The following is a 22,817-nucleotide window of genomic DNA, read 5'->3' on the forward strand; positions in this document are numbered from 1 at the left end:
GAGTGAGTGAGGGGCAAACACCTATAACTTTATCATAGTCTGAAAGTTGACAGCAGAAATGATCACTGCAAACAATAAACATGCTGTCAAAGCTTTTTGTCTTGCACTCAACAGGACAGATGCAAGAATGCCAAATTTCCAAGGGAGCAACTAGTTATACTACATGAGGAAAGATTATCATTGGTTGGGCCATTGTCACGTAGAATGCATTAGGGAAATATTGTCGCACATTTTTGTTTAATTCAAAAAAGGTGCAATGCCTGGACATGTTCCTTTTGCCTGCAGAGGACAGGTGCCTGCTTATGAATAGATGTAGCTTCTAGCAAGTGGAAGTGAGCCACATTGCGAGCCCATGCGATAATCTTAAATTGGTTGTTAATGTAATTCTTAACACACTTGGGATTGTTGATTCAGTGCTGTCCAATCATGGAATCACATCTAACATTAGACATTGCGTTCTTAGTTTTGCAAGTACGGTCTGTTTGAGTATGGTCAGTACTCTGTCTCCTGCAAACAGCCAAAGGGACGTGGTGTTTGAAAATATCATCCAGTCGGCAACTCAGAATACAATGTCCAATGTTAGATGAGATTCCGCATTTGGAAAGCACTTAATGAACAATCCTGAGTATGCTAAGAATTACACAAACAACCAACTTAAGCATAACAATCGGGCTTGCACGTGGTTTATTGATGCTTGTGCGAAGCTACATATATTCAGACACAGAGACCTGTCCTCTGCAGACAAAAATACTGTGTCCAGGCATTGCACCTTTTTTTGCATTAAATAGTGCCAAGGACAATAGTTCCCTGGTGCATTCTCCATGGCTACTTCTTGACCTATCAGTTGATTTGCCAACCAATCAGCACCTTTTTCTCATGCACTATAAACTGTTGCTCCCTTTGAAATTTGGCATTCTTATGTCAGCCCTAATGAATGAATGAAAGATGAAAAGCTTCAACAGCATGTCTCTTTTTTCAGCAATACCCAAGTTCTGCACTACCAAGTGACTATCAGAAATGATAATGCCAACAATTAGAGCAATCTGGCAGATCTGACTAAGAGATAAAGAGCCCCAGAAAGTGCAAAACAAGATGTTTGCATACTCACCCAAACTAGAGATGAAAAAGTATGTTGGAGTTAAGCTAATAGTCAAGCAGCGATTAAGTCCAACAGGCTAAGATTATGATCAGGCAGAAGATCAGCCATGATTGAGCTGAATGGCAGAGCAAGCTTGAGGGGCCATATGGCCTGTTCCTGCTCCTATTTCTTTATGATTAAGATAAATATAGGGAGACAACATTTGGTACCAATATGTGAAGTGAAACATGTTACTTGTCACGGAATAGATGTTACTGAAAGGTTATTAAAGTGGTGAAGTGTAATGAGCATTTGGGTTCAAAGGATTCAATCAAACGGACCACTGAGCTCAGAACACGTCAAAGTCCCCAACCGATATTGCTCACTGCATGCTTTTAAGAACTACTTTAAGTTTATGTTTAACTGCTTGCACTATTTATTTAGTTGATCTATGAACATTTGACCTCAACATTTCAAGAAGCTTGAAGAGAGAAACAGAGTTAACACTTCAAGTGTGTGACCTTGCATCAGGGTTCTAATGAAAGGTCACAGACCTGAAATGTTAATGCTGTTCTCTCTCCACAGATGCTGCTGGACCTGCTGGGCATTTCCAGCGCTTTCTATTTTAATTTCAGATTTCCAGCATCCGCAGTGTTTTGCTTTTAATTCAAGAACCTTGTTAGTTTTTGAGGAATAGACCATTAATGAAAACTTCATCTAGCGCAGGGGCTATGATGGCTGAAAGCTCTGCCCTAAATACAGAAGGGAGAAGCGGAGGGGGTGGGGAAAGGGGGCATAAGGCACAGTTGTCTAAATTTCTCGGCTGAGCTGGGATACACAGAGCCAAAGAAGCTAATTAGTACAGAAACAACAGAAGGTGTGCAACTGCACATAATAGGATGCAGGCAGTGGAGGTGTGGGAAAACCAGAGTCTCGAGCAGGTACTCCCCAAGAAGATGAGCTTTACAGATCATCATAGTCCTGATTGGTGGCATCAGCTGGCAACAGGTAGGAGAGGAGGTGTGGGTGGCATATTAGCCTTCAGCCTGCCCCAGTGAGGTGGGGGGTAAAAGTAAATCTCCGTTCCCGCCACTACAGACCAGGATTTGGAAGGTCATCTATGTTCCCCACGGAGGAAGGTTGAGCAGTCCAGAATATATTCAGGTGCACTTTCACTTGCCTGAGAATTTAGGATAATATATGACTGGGGAAGGGACACGAAGAAGATCTGGAAATTAAACCAGTGATATACTAGGGATAAGAAAGTTAACTTCATCTTTTTTAATCAACATCTGACATTGACTTCCTGAAGTCTACATTCAGTACCTCCGAAAACAAAACATATTTTCATTACAAGAAACAGGCAGTGTGCTGTCACAAGTAAATGTCACATCACTACAGTTGGACCAATTATATTTAATTGATTTGATTTGTGTCTCGCAAAATGCCTCTGTGCCTCCACTGTAAAGTTCAAGCAGGGACTGTACAGAATGCATAAAAGGAAGTCCGCTATTTTCATACAAAGATGTGTCTCCTTGATCTACCACCTGCACAAACAGCTCAACATTCAGCCCACGGGCATTTACAAAGTTAGCACTTCAGCAGCACAAGGAGGGGGAACGCCTTTAGGTAATCTGTTGTATTGTCACAGTACTGGAAACAATATGGCTACCAGGACATCCTTCTTCTTGCTTACAGGTCCAAGAGCTTCGAAGGGCCTGCTGAAGCCTTAAAAAGCGAAGTAAACCATTGAAGTTTACTGCACAGAAGATGTCCAATTGACTCACAGTAATGCTGTTTGCTCTATTGATCTGCAAGTCACTTACAACGTGGGGAGAAATATAAATTTGGCAATGTATCATGCATTCAACAGCTTTCAGCATGATCACCATTAATTAAGAACTGTCTTTGGTAATTTATGCTGGATATTTGAAATTTGCTGAAAGTTTGTGTCAAGTTTGTAAGTGGGAAATGATTTCTTATGAACAGAAACAATGAAAATTCCAAGGGCTACACAAGAGATAGAATGACATCAGGTTTCAGCTTGGATCAGTTTGCAACAGTCTGATCTTGAGTCAGGATGTTGTGGGTTCAAAACGCACTCCAGGTCTTGGACCCATCTCATCATGGAGGCTGATCTTTCAGTGTGATACTCGAGGCCTGTTGCATCATTGATCAAATGTAATGCTGAACAGAGGCCCAATTTGCCTCTGAAACTCGCTGAGGTGGGTAATGAAAGAAAACAGCACGCACCAAAAAAAAAGTTCTCCTTAGCCAGCATTCTTCCCTTGTAGTTAGTAAACAGGAACAGTGCCTGTGACAAATTTTCCAGTTGATGATACAAGGGATATGCAATCATTGAATATTAATTGGAGTCCCAAAATATGGCAAGATTACTGAGAAAGAAATAAGGTTCTATTTACCAAAAATTCAAATCAACTGATGACAGAGAATGCAAATCAAAGACAAAAAAAGACATGACAAGCAGTGACTTGCTCAATTTCTTCAGCCAACAGCAATATGATGGGTCAAAAGGCTGCTTTCTGTGATACAAACTTCTGTTGTTGACTTTCCTTTTGAAGGCTTCAACCAGGGTCTTGAAGCACAAATGATACAGGCCAGAAGGAGGCCATTCAGCCCCGTCTGCCTGTGCTAAAACTTTGAAAAGGCCATCGAAATTAACCTGAGAAATAAAAGCACAAGTAGGTCATTCAGTCCCTCGAGCCTGCTCCACCTTGCATTAAGATCATGACAATCATCGACCTCAACTCCACTTTCCAGCCCGATCCCCAGATCCCCTTTGAGTCCCAAAATCTATCGAGCGCCGTCTTGAATAGACTCAATGACTGAGCATCCCAGACCTCTGGGGTAGAGAATTCCAAAGATTCACAACCCTTTAAGTGAAGAAATTTCTCATCTCAGTCAGAAATAGCCGAATTAGCGCTTCTCAATTGTCAGGCTCAACCCAGGTTGCTGTGCTACTAAGGTAACGCACAGCACTTACTTTTAAAACACAGCAGCTTTCAACTGGTTGCCATGGAAGTGACATCTTTCACTTTGTCCAATGAAGCACAATTCATTCAGGCACTTAAATTGATTCCCGTCAACCCACGACTGCACAATAAAACCTGCCATGTCCAACACACTCTCATTTGCTGCTGCTTCATTCATGGTCTAATTAATCAGCACACTTCGTTTTACTGGCCTTTTTGTTGAATTCCAAAATGAAAGGAACCATCAGGTAAGACTGAGCAGTCTGTCTTGCTTTTCTCTGCAAGAGATAAGGCTGAGAGCTGACACAACAGAGGTCTTTAAAATTAAGAATCCGACAATGGCGAAAAGAAATCTTAACACTTTGGAGATGCTTTAAAGTCCAGTTAAACCATGGCTTTTGACTTTCTGCTGTTAACACAGCATCATGGATAGTACTTAACAAAAGATGATAAACTCTATATTGTCAGGGGTGGAGTGGCTCCCTCAAAATGGCAAGGGGTTCTCATTGAAATAGGGTTGCGAATAGTACACGGCTGCGGAAGTCTTTGCAGGGGCACTGGGTTAGTCTCTCCATTTCCCACATGGCCAGTCCACTCCCCACCCCACCTCCCCCGCTCACTCTGAATACTGCAGGCAGGAAATTCAGCTCAACGCATGCTCAAATTCAAAATTCAGCACAAATGTAAATTTGCAGGAGTCTTCGGGGAGTGTTGTAATAAAGGAATACTTCATATGGACATTTCTCAAGTTATTAAGGACCTGTAAAACACTGAGGTTATGATAAATGATGCTGAATGAGGCGCCAGCTAGGAAGTGTGCTCAAGTCGGCCCAAGACTGACTTGTTCCATCTGATTTTACAATTACTGTTACTGTAATGTTGCTCACTTGTTAAATGAGGAGCTTAAATGCCTGATAAAGATCTTGAAACCATATGACACGCATGGATTTAGGCAACACAAGAAGCAAGATGGCTTTTCCACAGTCTCAAATCTTGGCAACTTTACTTGAGAATACTTTTTTACCTCAGCATAATTCACACCACTGAAAAACCACCAAGTCCTCAAGCACATCGAAGACTGTGGGTGTAGAGGATGCTCAAGGTCTCGAGCCATTGCAGAGTCAGCCATGCCACTTTGTGGATACATACGAATTAGAAGCAGGAGTAGGCCACTTGGCCCCTCGAGCCTGCTCCACCATTGAATAAGATCATGATTGTAACCTCGACTCCACATTCCCACCTACCCCGATAACCTTTCACCCCCTTGCTCATCAAGAATCTAACTACCTCTGCCTTAAATAAATTTCAAGACTCTGCTTCCATTGCCTTTTGATGAAGAGAATTCCAAAGACTCATGACCCTCTGAGAAAAAATGACTCCTCATCTCTGTCTTAAATGGGCAACACCTGATTTTTAAAAATTGACGCCTAGTTCTAAATTCTCCCACAAATGGAAACCTCCTTTCCACATCCATCCTGTCAAAACCCTTCAGCATCTTATGTGTTTCAGTCGTCACCTCTTACTCTTCTAACTTCCAGCAAATACAAGCCCAGCCTGTCCAATCTTTCCGTGCAAGACAGCTCGCCTATTCCAAGTATTAGTCGAGTCAATATTCTCTGTGCTGCCTCCAACGTATTTACATCCTTCCTTAAACAAGGAGACCAGTACTGTACACAGTACTCTTGATGTGGTCTCGCCAATGCCCTGTATAACTGAAGCATAACCTCCCTACTTTTGTATTCAATTGCCCTCACAATAAATGATAACATTCGATTAGATTTCCTCATTACTTGCAATTGCAGTATTTGCAATTCATGCACTATGACACCCAGATCCCTCTGCAACTCAGAGCTCTGCAATCTCTCATCATTTAGATAATATGCTTCTTTTTTATTCTCCCTGCCAAAGTGGACAATTTCACATTTTCCTACATTATATTCTGTTTGCCAGATCTTGGCCCACTCACTTAACCTATCTATATCCCTTTTAAGCCTCATGTCCTTTTCACAAGTTACTTTCCTACCTATCTTTGTGTCATCAGCAAATTTAGCAACCATACCTTCAGTCCCTTCATCTTAGTCATTTATATAAATTGTAAAAAGTTGAGGCCTCAGCACTGATCCCTGTGGCACACCACTCATTACATCTTGCCAATCAGACAATGACCCATTTGTGTCTACTCTGTTTCCTGTTAGCTAGCCAATCTTCTACCCGTGCCAATATGTTACCCACTACACCATGAGCTTTTATTTTCCACCTTTGGAGAGCTCTTCCTGGTGTCCCAGCCAATATATATCACTCAACTAACATCACTGAAAAAAATACATGATGAAGTACTTCTGAAGTGTAGTCACAGTTGTAATGTAGGAAATGCAGCAGCCACATTGCGCCCCACAATGCAGCAACACTTCACAATACAGCAATGCCTCACAAACCGCAATGCAATAATTGACCAGATAATCTGTTATCACTCCAAATGCTTGCCTTTGCCCCAAATCCCTTGACATGCTGACGCAACAAAAATCCATCCATCTCAGCTTACAAAATTGTGACCCCTTTTGCCCTGCACCATTGTCCCTTTTGTCATTAAATTGCTCCTGCCTCCACACAATCATGAACTTTTCCCTTTTATTCTGCCCTTGACCCCCAGTTCTCTGGCTCTGCGCTTGCCTAAATTCTGCTCATACCTTAAGACCATCCAGTTCTGAGGAAAAGGTCATCAATCAAACGTAAACACTTTTGCTCTCTCCACTGATAGTGCCAGACCTGCTAAGTGTTTCCAGCATCTTCTGTTTTCTTATCAGTATTGATTGTCCAGCCTGCCGATAACGATAACAGCATGGCAATGGCGACAGCACAGCATCTGCGCAGTGTCCAATGTTTACCGTCACGCTTTTGAGCTATTCTAATCGTTGGGCTGTACGGATTTTCTTCCATGGCTGGAAAAGGTCTGGCAACAGGAAACTGAAATTTCATATCATGACTTTAAAACAACTGCTCGCTACATTTAGGAGAAAAATGAAACTATTGCAGCACTGCTTCTGATTCAACCGGACATTTGAGATAATTTACCGCTAAACTAAGTCTAACAGGCACTGCAATTTTGGCACTCAAATGTACATACTCCCCCTTCCCCTGGTTGTTATTGCACATCAATTAAAAACCTTGCACGCAAATTGAACTGTTGACTTTGACAACTGCCACTTGCACGATCAATTTATTCAACAGGGTGCTAATATTTTACTTTTCCTATTCTATTTTGCTTTCTCAACACTTACTTTTGTTTTAATGAGGGGAGGATTAGAAGTTTTGGAATTGCCAATTTCTAGTCAGGTGCATACACCAGACTTCAGAAGCAAAGGCAAAATTATTATTTTTAAAAACCACCTTCATTTCGCGATTTCCCACTGAAATGTTCCTCTGCCACTTCTCATTCAGCTCTTTGGGCCTAAACACAACAATCCCCTCTGAGCCTCTTGCTCCTCAAAACCGACCTCTGTGACCAGTCATCTGCCCTAATATCTTATGTGGTTCAGTCGAATTTTCTTGCATAACATTCGTGTGAGTCACCCCTGATGTAACATCCTATCCCGGGTTATCCTGATAACTGGAGACCTTTCCCACACCATTCCAAATCATATTAGTGGGTATGGGGGGGAAAGAGGGGGAGAATACTGGCAACAAGCCATGGTAATGTGTGTGGGCTTGATTCTGTAGCCATTGCAACTGAGGATTATGTGTTGATGTGAATCGTTAGCTTGGAGTTAGAAAGAATTGCTGCACAACTATTTCTTTGCAGGAATTCTACAAGATTTTTTGTTTAAATTTGAAGTTAAATTTCTATCTGCTAGTTCAAATAAAGTGCACTCATACTGAGCAAGTAAATTTAAGTTTTAACTCTTGGCATTAATAAGGAATCAATGTTTCCAGTGGTAGAATTGGTTATCAGAGGACACAGGTTGAAAGTGATTGGCATAAGAACCTGAGGCAACATGCAGAAACATTTTATTTTAAATGTATTGAGTTTTGATGGTTTGGAATACAGCCTCTAAAAGGGAGTGGAAGTAGATTCAACAGTAACTTGCAAAAATAAATACTTGACGGGAAACGATTTGCAGGGCTGTGAAGAATCTTTCAAAGTGCTCGTACAGGCATGATGTGCTGAATGGCCTCCTTTTGAGCTGTATCTTTCTGTTTTACCATATCATGAACTGTGCTGGGCTCTGAGCATTGGAATATTGGCAGTTGATACTGAAAATGGCAGTCAAGCAACATGCCCTCACTTCTTGTTTCTCCTTATCGATGCTAACAGAATTGAACCTTCTTCATCACCTGAATCAACCACAGTCAATCCAGGCAACATCCAAAATGAAAAATGCTCTTTTGATTCTGCCTACCATGCCGAAAAAGCAAGGCGACAAGCCTCTTGAACCAGTGTAAATTTTCTCCTCTCCCACACCAGTTGTCTGTGTCCTCTCCAACTGACAGGGGCAGAATTACTGTTGCTGTCGTCACTGTGGGCCCACCGGACACTTGCAAACTGGGGTGAAGCTACTCACCTCACTTTGCTCAGGATCCTTCTCCCCGACAATCACAAGAGACTTCCACACATAGCAGTCTGGGTTAGATACTAAATTTGGGTCCTACAAGTGAAAGGTCACAATTGTGACACATCCTGTTCATTGTTGGTTAACTTGTTCCTCATGAGTCATGATCGCATTGAAGTGTACACAATTCTGACAGAGCTTGACAGGGTAGATGCTGAGAGGTTATTTGCCCTGGCTGGTATGTTTAGAACTTGGAAGGATATAGTCTCAGGCTAAGGGACAGCCATATAGGACTAAGAAAAGGAGAAACTTTTCACTCAGAGGGGTGTAATTGCTTGGAATTCTCTGCTGCGTAGGGCTGTGGATGTTCAGTTGATATGTAAAGTTGACAGATTTTTGGGGTCTGCGGGAATTAAATGTGGATAGGATAGAGAAGTGCTGATGTAGAAGTTAGCCACTATCACAGAGAATGGTGGAGCAGGTGCAATGGGCTGCATAGCCTACTCCTGCTCCTATTTCTTATGTTATTTTCCTTACCCCTTGGACAAACTTAAACAGCTAAATATAGTAATAAGTCTGATAATTCACGACATCTATTATTGACAAAAAATTAACATGAAAAACCTACAGTACACACCAGCCTTATATCTGCATTTACATGCATAGGATTTTATTAGGAACTGTGAAAATTGATTTTTTCCAAGCCTGTTCTGCCATTGAGTTTTGAAGGTAGCAAAAGATCCTCCTAACTGAGTAATTTTTTTTTATTTATTCATTCATGGGATGTGGGCGACGCTGGCCAGGCCAGCATTTATTGCCCATCCCTCATTGCCCTCGAGAAGGTGGTGCTGAGCTGCCTTCTTGAACCGCTGCAGTCCATATGAGGTAGGTACACCCACAGTGCTGTTAGGAAGGGAGTTCCAGGATTTTGACCCAGCGACAGTGAAGGAACGGTGATATAGTTCCAAATCAGGATGGTGTGAGACTTGGAGGGGAACTTGCAGGTGGTGGTGTTCCCATGTATTTGCTGCCCTTGTCCTTCTAGTTGGTAGAGGTCGTGGGTTTGGAAGGTGCTGTCAAAGGAGCCTTGGTGCATTGCTGCAGTGCATCTTGTAGATGGTACACACTGCTGCCACTGTGCGTCGGTGGTGGAGGGAGTGAATGTTTGTAGATGGGGTGCCAATCAAGCGGGCTGCTTTATCCTGGATGGTGTCTGGCTTCTTGAGTGTTGTTGGAGCTGCACCCATCCAGGCAAGTGGAGGGTATTCCATCACACTCCTGACTTGTGCCTTGTAGATGGTGGACAGGCTTTGAGGAGTCAGGAGGTGAGTTACTCACCTCAGGATTCCTAGCCTCTGACCTGCTCTTGTAGCCACAGTATTTATATGGCTACTCCAGTTCAGTTTCTGGTCAATGGTAGCCCCTAGGATGTTGATAGTGCGGGATTCAGCGATGGTAATGCTGTTGAATGTCAAGGGGAGATGGTTAGATTCTCTCTTGTTGGAGATGGTCATTGCCTAACACTAGTGTGGTGCGAATGTTACTTGCCACTTATCAGCCCAAGCCTGGATATTGTCCAGGTCATGCTGCATTTCTACACTGACTGCTTCAGTATCTGAGGAGTCACGAATAATAATATAGCATTGCTACTTATACCATTTTCTTGATGATTTACTTTCTTCTGGATGCTACACTATCCTTCTTCTTAGGCAGTCTCTCGGGAACAAGGATGAGTTTCTTCCACTCCAGGGTTGTGGGTCCTTAAGTGACTGAATAGTCCAATTCTGGATCCGTACACTCTGCCACAGGTGGGGCAGGTGGTGTTTTGTGAGGCGAGTGAATGGGATGCTTGAATTTCCTAATGCTCCTTCCGCTGTTTGCACTTGGTCGCTGCCTGGGCATGTCGACGTTGTTCGAACAGGCTAGTACCTTCATGGATGGTTCTTCTCTATTTTGGGCTGTCTCAGTCAAGAGATTCCCATGAATCAGTGGAAATGTCACATATTTTCAGGGAGGCTTTAAGGACATCCTTGTAGCATTTCAACTGCGCTCCTGGTAGTCTCTTACTGCGACGGAGGTCGGAGTAGAAAGTTTGTTTTGGGAGTCTTGCGTCAGGCATACGGACAATGAGGCCCGTCCAAAGTAACTGACTAACCTTGACCAGTGTCTCAATACTGGGGATGTTGGCTTAAGAGAAGACACTGATATTGCAGCGTCTATCCTGCCACTCAATTTGCAGAATCTTGCAGAGACATCACTGGTGATATTTTTCCAGGGCTTTGAAATGTCTGCTGTACTGTGTTCATGTTTCCGACGCGTACAGGACGGCATGTACACTGCAGCCCCGTAGACCATGAGCTTGGTGCCAGGTTTGAGGCCTTTGTCACCAAACACTCTTTTCTCAGACGACGGAAGGCTGCGCTGGCACACTGGAGGCGATGCTGAATTTTATAGTTGATATCTGCCTTTGCTGAGGGGAGACTCCCAAGGTATGAGAAGTGATCCACATGGTCCAATGGCTCGCCATGGATCTTGATAGTCAGGGGGCAATGTTGCTCTGCAGGAGCAGGCTGGAAGAGGACTTTTGCCTTCCGGATATTTAGCTTAAGGCCCATTCTTTCATATGCCTCCGTGAATACAGCGACGAGAGTTTAAAGCTCGACCTCTCAGCATGCACATACGCAAGTGTTGTCAACGTACTGCAGCTCGATGACAGAGGTTGGGGTGACCTTGGTTCTGGACTGGAGGTGGCGTCGGTTAAATAGTTTCCCGCTCATCCTGTAGAGTAGATCTACTCCGGCAGGGAGCTTCATGGAGATGAGCTGGAGTGTTGCGGCACTATCGAATGTTTTATGACCACTCAGTTCTTTGAACCAATGACAAAACTGGGTTGAAGGCCTTATGTCTTCTCATACAATACTGTTACTTATCATTGCTTTTCCCCCACAACTTTATTGGCCAAAAACCTTCTGTAGGTTCTACAGCAACATATTGCCTTCTATATTGCAGCAGTCTTTCTCATACACTGCTGTCCTTCACACCCGCTGTGATACAAGGCTTATCTTATCTTATTCCGAAGAAGGGTCACTGACCCGAAACGTTAACTCTGCTTCTCTTTCCACAGATGCTGCCAGACCTGTGTGGTTCCAGCATTTCTTGTTTTTATTTCCGATTTCCAGCATCCGCAGTATTCTGCTTTTATCTTAAAAGCCTGTTTGTTTCAACATTAACAACCTTTAAGTTCAATATTATCCACGTTGCTTATTTATTTGAGGATCTATACATGCCTATCTTTACAGTACAATGCCTTTGGCCCCGAAACTCATCCTTTTCTGATGTTATCAGCGTCATTGAGGGGTAAAGCCAGGGTGTTTAGAACATGTTTTAAACTAAATCTGTCTACAATATGGTTGTCTCTTTGTTCTAATTTAGAATAATGCTAAAACCTATCTATATTCTTTCACCACTCAATGCTCCTTCCTCAGTGATTCTGTTAGCTCTTACTCCTCGTTACTTTCTGGGTATCGATGTTTTTTTTAAATGAGAAATTACTTCCCTGTCCCCTCAAAGTCCCCTCCCACCACCACCTCCTTGCTGAAATGCAAGCTGATTTTAAAGGCCCTCCTGCCTTGGGCGCTATGGCGTTGGAAGGATGAATGAGAACGGGCAGAGACTGCTTGAGTTGTGTACCTATCATAACCTCTGCATCACCAACTCGTTCTTTCACACTAAACCCTGTCACCAGGTTTCATGGAGGCACCCAAGATCACGTCGTTGGCACCAGCTAGACCTCATTGTCACAAGGCGAGCCGCCTTAAACAGTGTTCAAATCACACGCAGCTTCCACAGTGCGGACTGCGACACCGACCACTCCCTGGTGTGCAGCAAGGTTAGACTCAGACCAAAGAAGTTGCATCATTCCAAGCAGAAGGGCCACCCGCGCATCAACACGAGCAGAATTTCTCACCCACAGCTGTTACAAAAATTTCTAAATTCACTTGTAACAGCCCTTCAAAACACTCCCACAGGGGATGCTGAGACCAAGTGGGCCCACATCAGAGACGCCATCTATGAGTCAGCTTTGACCACCTACGGCAAAGGTGCGAAGAGAAATGCAGACTGGTTTCAATCTCATAATGAAGAGCTGGAACCTGTCATAGCCGCTAAGCGCATTGCACTTTTGAACTACAAGAAAGCCCCCAGCGATTTAACATCCGCAGCACTTAAAGCAGCCAGAAGTACTGCACAAAGAACAGCTAGGCGTTGCGCAAACGACTACTGGCAACACCTATGCAGCCATATTCAGCTGGCCTCAGACACCGGAAACATCAGAGGAATGTATGATGGCATGAAGAGAGCTCTTGGGCCAACCATCAAGAAGATCACCCCCCTCAAATCTAAATCGGGGGACATAATCACTGACCAACGCAAACAGATGGACCGCTGGGTTGAGCACTACCTAGAACTGTACTCCAGGGAGAATGCTGTCACTGAGACTGCCCTCAATGCAGCCCAGCCTCTACCAGTCATGGATGAGCTGGACATACAGCCAACCAAATCGGAACTCAGTGATGCCATTGATTCCCTAGCCAGCGGAAAAGCCCCTGGGAAGGACAGCATTACCCCTGAAATAATCAAGAGTGCCAAGCCTGCTATACTCTCAGCACTACATGAACTGCTATGCCTGTGCTGGGACGAGGGAGCAGTACCCCAGGACATGCGCGATGCCAACATCATCACCCTCTATAAAAACAAAGGTGACCGCGGTGACTGCAACAACTACCGTGGAATCTCCCTGCTCAGCATAGTGGGGAAAGTCTTTGCTCGAGTCGCTCTGAACAGGCTCCAGAAGCTGGCCGAGCGCGTCTACCCTGAGGCACAGTGTGGCTTTCGTGCAGAGAGATCGACTATTGACATGCTGTTCTCCCTTCGTCAGATACAGGAGAAATGCCGTGAACAACAGATGCCCCTCTACATTGCTTTCATTGATCTCACCAAAGCCTTTGACCTCGTCAGCAGACGTGGTCTCTTCAGACTACTAGAAAAGATCGGATGTCCACCAAAGCTACTAAGTATCATCACCTCATTCCATGACAATATGAAAGGCACAATTCAACATGGTGGCTCCTCATCAGAGCCCTTTCCTATCCTGAGTGGTGTGAAACAGGGCTGTGTTCTCGCACCCACACTTTTTGGGATTTTCTTCTCCCTGCTGCTTTCACATGCGTTCAAATCCTCTGAAGAAGGAATTTTCCTCCACACAAGATCAGGGGGCAGGTTGTTCAACCTTGCCCGTCTAAGAGCGAAGTCCAAAGTACGGAAAGTCCTCATCAGAGAACTCCTCTTTGCTGACGATGCTGCTTTAACATCTCACACTGAAGAATGCCTGCAGAGTCTCATCGACAGGTTTGCGTCTGCCTGCAATGAATTTGGCCTAACCATCAGCCTCAAGAAAACGAACATCATGGGGCAGGATGTCAGAAATGCTCCATCCATCAATATTGGCGACCACGCTCTGGAAGTGGTTCAAGAGTTCACCTACCTAGGCTCAACTATCACCAGTAACCTGTCTCTAGATGCAGAAATCAACAAGCGCATGGGTAAGGCTTCCACTGCTATGTTCAGACTGGCCAAGAGAGTGTGGGAAAATGGCGCACTGACACGGAACACAAAAGTCCGAGTGTATCAGGCCTGTGTCCTCAGTACCTTGCTCTACGGCAGCGAGGCCTGGACAACGTATGCCAGCCAAGAGCGACGTCTCAATTAATTCCATCTTCGCTGCCTTCGGAGAATACTTGGCATCAGGTGGCAGGACTATATCTCCAACACAGAAGTCCTTGAAGCGGCCAACATCCCCAGCTTATACACACTACTGAGTCAGCGGCGCTTGAGATGGCTTGGCCATGTGAGCCGCATGGAAGATGGCAGGATCCCCAAAGACACATTGTACAGCGAGCTCGCCACTGGTATCAGACCCACCGGCCGTCCATGTCTCCGTTATAAAGACGTCTGCAAACGCGACATGAAATCGTGTGACATTGATCACAAGTCGTGGGAGTCAGTTGCCAGCATTCGCCAGAGCTGGCGGGCAGCCATAAAGACAGGGCTAAATTGTGGCGAGTCGAAGAGACTTAGTAGTTGGCAGGAAAAAAGACAGAGGCGCAAGGGGAGAGCCAACTGTGCAACAGCCCCAACAAACAAATTTCTCTGCAGCACCTGTGGAAGAGCCTGTCACTCCAGAATTGGCCTTTATAGCCACTCCAGGCGCTGCTTCACAAACCACTGACCACCTCCAGGCGCGTATCCATTGTCTCTCGAGATAAGGAGGCCCAAAAGAAAGAAAAGAAAAAAAAGAAAGAATACATGCCTATCTTTACAGTACAATGCCTTTGGCCCCGAAACTCATCCTTTTCTGATGTTATCAGCGTCATTGAGGGGTAAAGCCAGGGTGTTTAGAACATGTTTTAAACTAAATCTGTCTACAATATGGTTGTCTCTTTGTTCTAATTTAGAATAATGCTAAAACCTATCTATATTCTTTCACCACTCAATGCTCCTTCCTCAGTGATTCTGTTAGCTCTTACTCCTCGTTACTTTCTGGGTATCGATGTTTTTTTTAAATGAGAAATTACTTCCCTGTCCCCTCAAAGTCCCCTCCCACCACCACCTCCTTGCTGAAATGCAAGCTGATTTTACTGATTAACAAAGCAGGGGAGGAAGAAAGCCAGACACCATTTACGTACAAAGTACAACAGAAACAAGTCAAAGATTGCCAATGACCCATTTTACCAGATGGAATGTCCTTTGAAAAGAAAAGGGAGTTCAGAGAATATCTCAACTTAATTTCTCTTGCAAGAAGCAACAGGGTTATGTCAGCTTTAACAAATCTATCATTTCTGGGGGCATGGTTGAAACATTAAGCATGTTTATCCTTGGTTCTACAAGGTAAATGGCTTTCATCAAGTAAGGTTCTTCCACTAATTAAACACTTTTTCAGTTCTGTTTGCACATGAGCAGACAGAATAATGATCCTTTACTCAAGAAATTTCTATATTTGTCGCTTCTTTCCCCTGCTGAAATCTTGATGAAGAATCACATGGTTGAGGCAGGTGCAAATCTTGTGATGAGAATCTACAAGCCACATGGTGAATGTCATTGCTTTCTATCGGTAATCATTTTGAATTTTCGACCGCTAGTAATTACTTAATTTTTGCTGCAATGCTTCTTGAGAAAAAAGCAAGTTTGCTGACCCATTCCTGTTGTTCAAAGTGCCAACCTTAGTGAACGCACAAACGATAAGACTTAATCATAATGCACTCGAGTAAATGGGGGTGAAATCTAATTTGTGCAATAATCTCAGGGAAGAATGAGTTCAAAGTAGGGGAGAGGGTAATGGGTCTCAGCAATGAATGGGTTGGAGTAGGAGATAGTGTTCCTGCCAGTGATGTTTAGTTACATAAACAACTGAGTGGCAGTGCAGTTTTACTGACTGTCAGCATGAGGAAACCACGAGTCCAGTGGTTTACAAGACCATAGAATGGGTTTGGCTGAAGGAGGTCCTTCAGCCCATCTGATCGCCAATCTGACCTCAACATCTGGTCAAGCTGAAATCTCAGTTAATGGAAATTCCAATTACAGAGTTCCTTCCAATATCTCAGTTCAGTTTGTCACTCACCAATTTTTTTTAAAAATAAGGACACAGCATTATTTTGACAACCTTTCCTTAACACTTGCAAATATTATTGGCTTTTTTTACCCCACAGTAATAGCGCAATAAAAGGAAATTGAAATGTGAAAAATGAACTTCCTCATGCTATTCATTTCAGAGTGTATAAGCCAATTTGGATTAAGATGAGAAACCTTTAAAGTGTCAAATTCTGTTGAAAGATCTGGCGTGTTATTAATCACCTCAAGTATGAAATTAGAGCCGAATCCTATAAGGACAGCTATGGTGGGTTTTGTGTTTTGTTCCTTCCAGAAGCGTGTGGGCGAGCTGCTGTCAGCAGCACAGAGAGCAGCTATAGACGCTTCTTCGAGCGTGGGCTATTTAAATACCTCTGCTCCAATATTATTAACTGTTTCAAACAAAAGGAACCTTACACACCGATAATGAGCAATCTCAAAAGCATAACCATTAGATTTTCCTCTATCACAGTAGATACAGTTTTGATTACAAAAATCATGATTAAAAAATGAATTTATTTAATGGTATTCCTCAGACTCAATTTGACCACCGCATTGCTTTTTCAGTCATGCATCTGTTTCGAGTTCTGGCACTTACTATTCTATAGATGAGCAGAATGGAAGCTGCCCAGGTTGCAAACCACTGACTTGCAATCTGTTTTAGTGACCATGGCCTAGGGATGGAAACCAGAAAAATGGGCTTGAGGCCCTTATCTAAATTACTATCCATTGATGCACAGTGGAAAATGTATGGCTGGTGAGTAAAGGGTCAAGGCTGGCTGCAGTGCTCTCCACATTCGAAGAGCCTGGCAGTGCCCCTCATGTTTGCTAACACAAGAAGAATGGCCACTCAGTAATATAAAAGCAAAATACTGCGGATGCTGGAAATCTGAAATAAAAACAAGAAATGCTAGAACCACTCAGCAGGTCTGGCAGCATCTGTGGAAAGAGAAGCAGAGTTAACGTTTCGGGTCAGTGACCCTTCTTCGGAACTGACAAATATGAGAAATGTCAAAGGTTATAAGCAAGTGAGGCGGGGGTGGGGCAAGAGATAACAAAGGAGAAGGTGTAGATTGGACAAGGCCACATAGCTGACCAAAAGGTCATGGAGCAAAGGCAAACAAGATGTTAATGGTGTGTTGAAAGACAAAGCATTAGTACAGGGTGTTAATGGACTGAAGATTGAACAGCAGCAAGTACAAACATGAAGAAAAAAGTCGGTAAGCAAACTGAACAAACTACAATGAAATGAAATAAACAAAAGAAAAAAAATTGTAAAAATTGTAAAAAAGAATAACTAAAAATAAAAGTAAAATGGGGGGCCCGTCATGCTCTGAAATTATTGAACTCAATGTTCAGTCCGGCAGGCTGTAGAGTGCCTAATCGGAAAATGAGATGCTGTTCCTCGAGCTTGCGTTGATGTTCAGTGGAACACTGCAGCAAGCCCAGGACACAGATGTGAGCATGAAAGCAGGGGGGAGTGTTGAAATGGCAAGCAACCAGAAGCTCAGGGTCCTGCTTGCGGACTGAATGGAGGTGTTCCGCAAAGCGGTCACCCAGTCTGCGCTTGGTCTCCCCAATGTAGAGGAGACCACACTGTGAGCAGCGAATACAGTATACTGCATTGAAAGAAGTACAAGTAAATCGCAGCTTCACCTGAAAGGAGTGTTTGGGGCCTGGGATAGTGAGGAGAGAGGAAGTAAATGGGCAGGAATTACACCTCCTGCGATTGCAGGGGAAGGTGATAGGGAAGGATTATAGGCCACTCAGTAAGGTGGCCTCTAACCCCCCAGCAAATGTTGGCACCTTTAGGAGACCAAAGAAGAAAACTGATGAGAAATAACCTAACATAAACCAAACCTAGAGGCTCTGAGGCCATTTGTAGGACTGCTGTTCCAAACCAATTTATGGTCAGTAACATGGCTTCGTTTAGGGATCTCACCTGGGAAGCTCTGATCTCCATGACAATAGTCAGCTACACTGACCCATGAAGGTACCAAGGGACCTCACTTTGTTCTTAAAGATATGCAAGCTAATCGTAACTTTTATGAATACATTAAGGGAAAGAGGGAACAAGGGTCCATTAAATACAGGTGCATGCGACATTCCAAGAGACAAAATGAGTATTTTATATCCATTTTCACTGCAGCGGAAGAGGACAAAATACTTGAGATAAAAGAGAAGCTAAAAATAAGTCAAGAGTAGGAACTTAATGTATTTAAACTAAAGAAGAAAATGGGAATGGATAATGTAATTGGACTTAACATGGACAAATATCCAAGATCTGCTATCTTCTGCCCAGGGTAAAAAAATTTCCAAAGCTCTCTTGATTTGGGAACTGTGTTTTTGGATTTGAAAATTGCCAATGTCACTTCATTATTTAAGAAAGGAATGAGGGAGAAACCAGGAGCTACAGACAGAATACTTCAACATCAGTTATGGGAAAGTTATTGGAATTCACCGTCAGTAACAGAGAGACTGAACATTTGAACAGTTATGAGCTATCAAGGAGTCACCATGGATTTGTGATAGATGAGTTGTTTCTGACTAATCTCGTTGAATTTTTTCCATGAGGTCACAAACATGGTAGACAAGGAAATATCTCTGCACACTGTCTATAAAATTGCGCACAAAACATTAGCAGCTAAAATAGAAGTGCATGTGATTGGAGCTAAGCTTGTTACATGGGCCTGTGATTGACTGAGAGTTAGGAGACAGAAAGGAGGGATAATAAGAATGTCCTCTGATTAACAGGATGTGGCAAGTGGTATTCCCCAGCTGTACTTGAGCCTCATTTTTTCATCAAATAGATCAATAACTTGAATGAAGGAACCAAGAATTTTACATCCATATTTGAAGATGACAAGAAGTCAAGAGGCACAATGGGTAGCGCTGATGGGAGCAGCAAGATACAAAAGGACAAATACAGATCAAGTGAGTGAAAAAACTGTGGAGATTGATTTCCATGTGGGAAGCCATGTCATCATCATCATCACCTACTTTAGAGCCAGGACAGACAAATCAGACTATTTTGTTAATGGCGAGAGATTAGGATCTGCAGAAAGCAAACTAAATTAGAGATCCATGCATACAGATATTGGGAATTTATTCACAAGGAGACTGAAATAAATAATGCTGGTTAGACAGAGCCATGGTCAGCTTCCATCTCAAGTACTATGTTCAATCTTGGACACTGAACTTTAGAAGGAAATATTGGCCTTGGAAGGGGTACAGCGTGGATTTACCTGAATGATAACAAGTCTTAAAGGGTTAAATTTTAAAGGATCAACTGTGTTAACTTATTTTGTATTCCTTTGAGTTTCGAAGTTTGAGGGATGTCCTAATGGAGGTATTTAAATGATAATGATTTGATGGGGCAGACATAGAAACTATTTTCTGTGGTGGGGGATCCAGAACAAGGGGGCATAATCTTAAAATGAGAGCAGAGAAATCAGTAAACATGTCTTCATATGTAAAACTGAAGTTCAAGTTCTTGGGATAACCACTGTAGCCATGAATTCATGGTGGAGAATAAAAAAAATGGACCTGTCTACTATTTTGTGGCGGAATTTAATGAATTTATTTCAAATAGTTTCAAGAGCACAAGTTAATTAGCTGAGAGAAGAGCATCACAGAAACACGTTCAGGTGCCAATTGCCAAAATCACTAAAAGCAATTTCTCACCTCTTCCCTCTGCAGATAGTAATTTAGCTCCAGTTTACTGTCGCATTCAGAACTCCTCCCAACCCATCAGTGTCTCCCAACATCATGCTCCGTTTAAAAGTAAACAGAAATAGGGTGTACAAAAATCAGTTCCAGATGGGCACATGAAGACTGGCATTGGGGGCTGAACACCGTACAACCCTTGCCCGAGCAAAAGTTAAGAGAAATTGAATTTATGACGAGGAAGAATTTGGTTAATGGTTAGAATCAGAGACATGAGGTGAGCTGCAGTACCCTGAAGTAAAGTGCAACTCACAGGAACGATTTTGACTTTTAACATTAACCGAGGGGGGGGATTTAAACTTGAGCAAATGCGCATGGAAGTGCACAATCAGTACACACTGGGTGGCTGCTTTTAAAGAGTGAGCTTCCTAGGCTGTGCAAATGCTAGTTGCAACAAGCAGTGCCGCTCACAGCCAGTTACACTGTCAGGAGTCAAGGTCTGCCTCACACCTGGCTTTGCCAATTTCAAAATAGAAGCCATTTCCTTAAGCCCTGGTTCGTTGTGCTCAAAAAGATGATGCACTGCCCTCCCTGTGTGTGGAAGTTAATTCCCTAACTGCTGAGAGGGAATGCAGCAGGCTCTGAACGAGCCACATTTCCTTGACAACAAAACTCTGTTTCTTTTTAATCTCTCTTCCTGCCTCTAAGGTGGGGATGTTATGTACTTCTGTTTGGTTTTTCAATAGCTGCATATCTGTGGCAGAAGTAACATTTTTCATCTTCTATTTTTCCCACACTTTGAAATGAAACGCATTTAAAAATGGTGTTTTATTCCTCCAAGAGTGGAGTTGTTATGAAAGTGATTCTGTTAGGTTAAAAATTATTTTTGAGTGATTCATAGTCAAACTGAAGAAATGTTGGACCAATGTTTTTTTTCAAGAGGGTCATCAAGAGGACACTGAAGAAACCTGTTTGACAACATTAATTACTGGTTGTCACATGACTCAAGTTCAAAAGAGAACAGAAACCCTGGTAACTGAGGGAAGATGTGTGCAGAGAAGTGGCAGGTCAGAAGGTGGACTTTCTGTTTCTGGTTGCACTTTTGAATTGTTTGGAGTTAGGAATGAACTGTTTAAAAGGGGTAGGGGTTTAAAAAAATAAAAAACTGAAGGAGAGAACCCCAGCCTGTTCCATCTCTTTAAAAAGTCTGAAGAGGAGAACTCCCAAGGAGAGAAGAGAATTCCCAAGGAGGAAAAGACCACAACCCAGCTCAACATTCCAGCACCCCTTTAAAAGACCCTGAGAAGTCCACTGTCTCAACTCAATTCGCCTCCTGTCTTTGAAGAAAAGCTTGCTAAATTAATTCTTAACGTGGCCTGAAAAGAACTTTTCTAAAAGATCCAGTGAACTGTCTAAATGCCCTTGGAGGCCAGACTGTATGCCAGTTTTGGAACACAACATATCTCATCTGCTGTTTTCTTCAAGAATGAGCAAGTATTCAGCTCAAATGTTTTTTTTTCTAAAACAGAGCTCTAAACAAAAATCCCTTCTATTTTTCTGGTTTACTGGTGTATATGTATGTGTGCGTGTGAGAGGCTAAGGTAAAAAAAAAAAGGAACTTCAAAATTTCAGTCTGTGTGGTTATGCTTTACTTCATTACTTGTTAAGACTTGTGTTCGAATAAACTGATAATTTTGTTGTTCATTAAAGGAACCTGGTTAGTATATTTTATTCTGGCAAAAAGAGTATACCATTGCCCATATTAGTGAGTGGGAAAATTTAAATATATATTGAGAAGTGGAACGAGAATAAACAGTATACTCCTCCCACCTCAGTCGCAACAAGAAACATCTGCAGCAAGCTCAGTTGTCACTGAACTTTGGAGCCCAACCCTCCCCGTCAATATGGATTGGAGGATTGATCTCCCGGGCACTGCTGCGAGCAACCCAGGAGAACAATGTGCTGGATCAGCCAAAGCTGGCCTGGTGACTGCAGCTGGTGTATCCTGAAGATTACTGCAGTTAAACAAAATCAGAATCAGCAGCCCCAGGGATGTTACATAGGACAAGAGAAAAAAAAACAAGGTCCATCTTGTGTACCATCTATATCCCTGGTAGTCACATGATACAATGCGAAAGGCTAAGTGTGAGAAAATGGGATTAGATTGGATGGGTGCTTGACGGTCGGCGCAGACGCGTTGGGCCGAAGGGCCTGTTTCAGTGCTGTATAACTCTATGACTCTAATGCTAACACAACTAATTTATCACAGCAATCAATCTCCACTAATCAAACACAGACTCAGACATTATGTGAGAAAAAAAGCCCAGTATTGGTTAGTTTTGGGAATCTCAGGTTCAAAGTCACCTGTTCCTCCTAAGCATTGTACCCGGATGGGCATGTGCAGCATTCAGCCCCAAGGTTGGGTTCCTCTGCTGCTGTGAATTCGTGTTCTAGAATTGGTGCTGGTTACAGATGAGCTATCAGGGCATCACACCTTACTAATGCTGCTTTCATATACATCGTTGAGTTATTATGTTACTGCTGGTTATGAGCAGAAACAGTGTTACCAGTATTACTATTAGTTATCAGTTCAATTGTACTGAGTTATGGAGTTTCGGCCAGTTGAGGGTTTCCAACTCTCGAAACATTCTGTGACGCCTGCAAATGCTACTGCATTTGTCATACAAAGGTTACTAGCAGAATCAAAGTTCCTCCCCTCTCTGGTTTCTTCTTCAACTGCTTTCAGGTGGCCTCCTGGTTCCCGGAATTTCTCACACAACACCTGCTGGCCCAAAACCACAAGCAAAGATACCCAACATTAGGGGATTCAACCTTTATAAAGATAAATGT

The 22,817-nt window shown here is 43.1% G+C and overlaps 1 protein-coding gene across 11 annotated transcripts in view; it reads right to left on the reverse strand.

Moving 5' to 3' along the window:
• Window positions 1-22,817, reverse strand: part of LOC137357181 (calcium/calmodulin-dependent protein kinase type II subunit beta) — a 295,035-nt gene that overhangs the window by 161,685 nt on the left and 110,533 nt on the right. The gene's annotated exons all lie outside the window — the stretch shown is intronic.

Source organism: Heterodontus francisci, chromosome 47, assembly GCF_036365525.1.
Source record: "Heterodontus francisci isolate sHetFra1 chromosome 47, sHetFra1.hap1, whole genome shotgun sequence".
Taxonomy (NCBI): Eukaryota; Metazoa; Chordata; class Chondrichthyes; order Heterodontiformes; family Heterodontidae; genus Heterodontus; species Heterodontus francisci.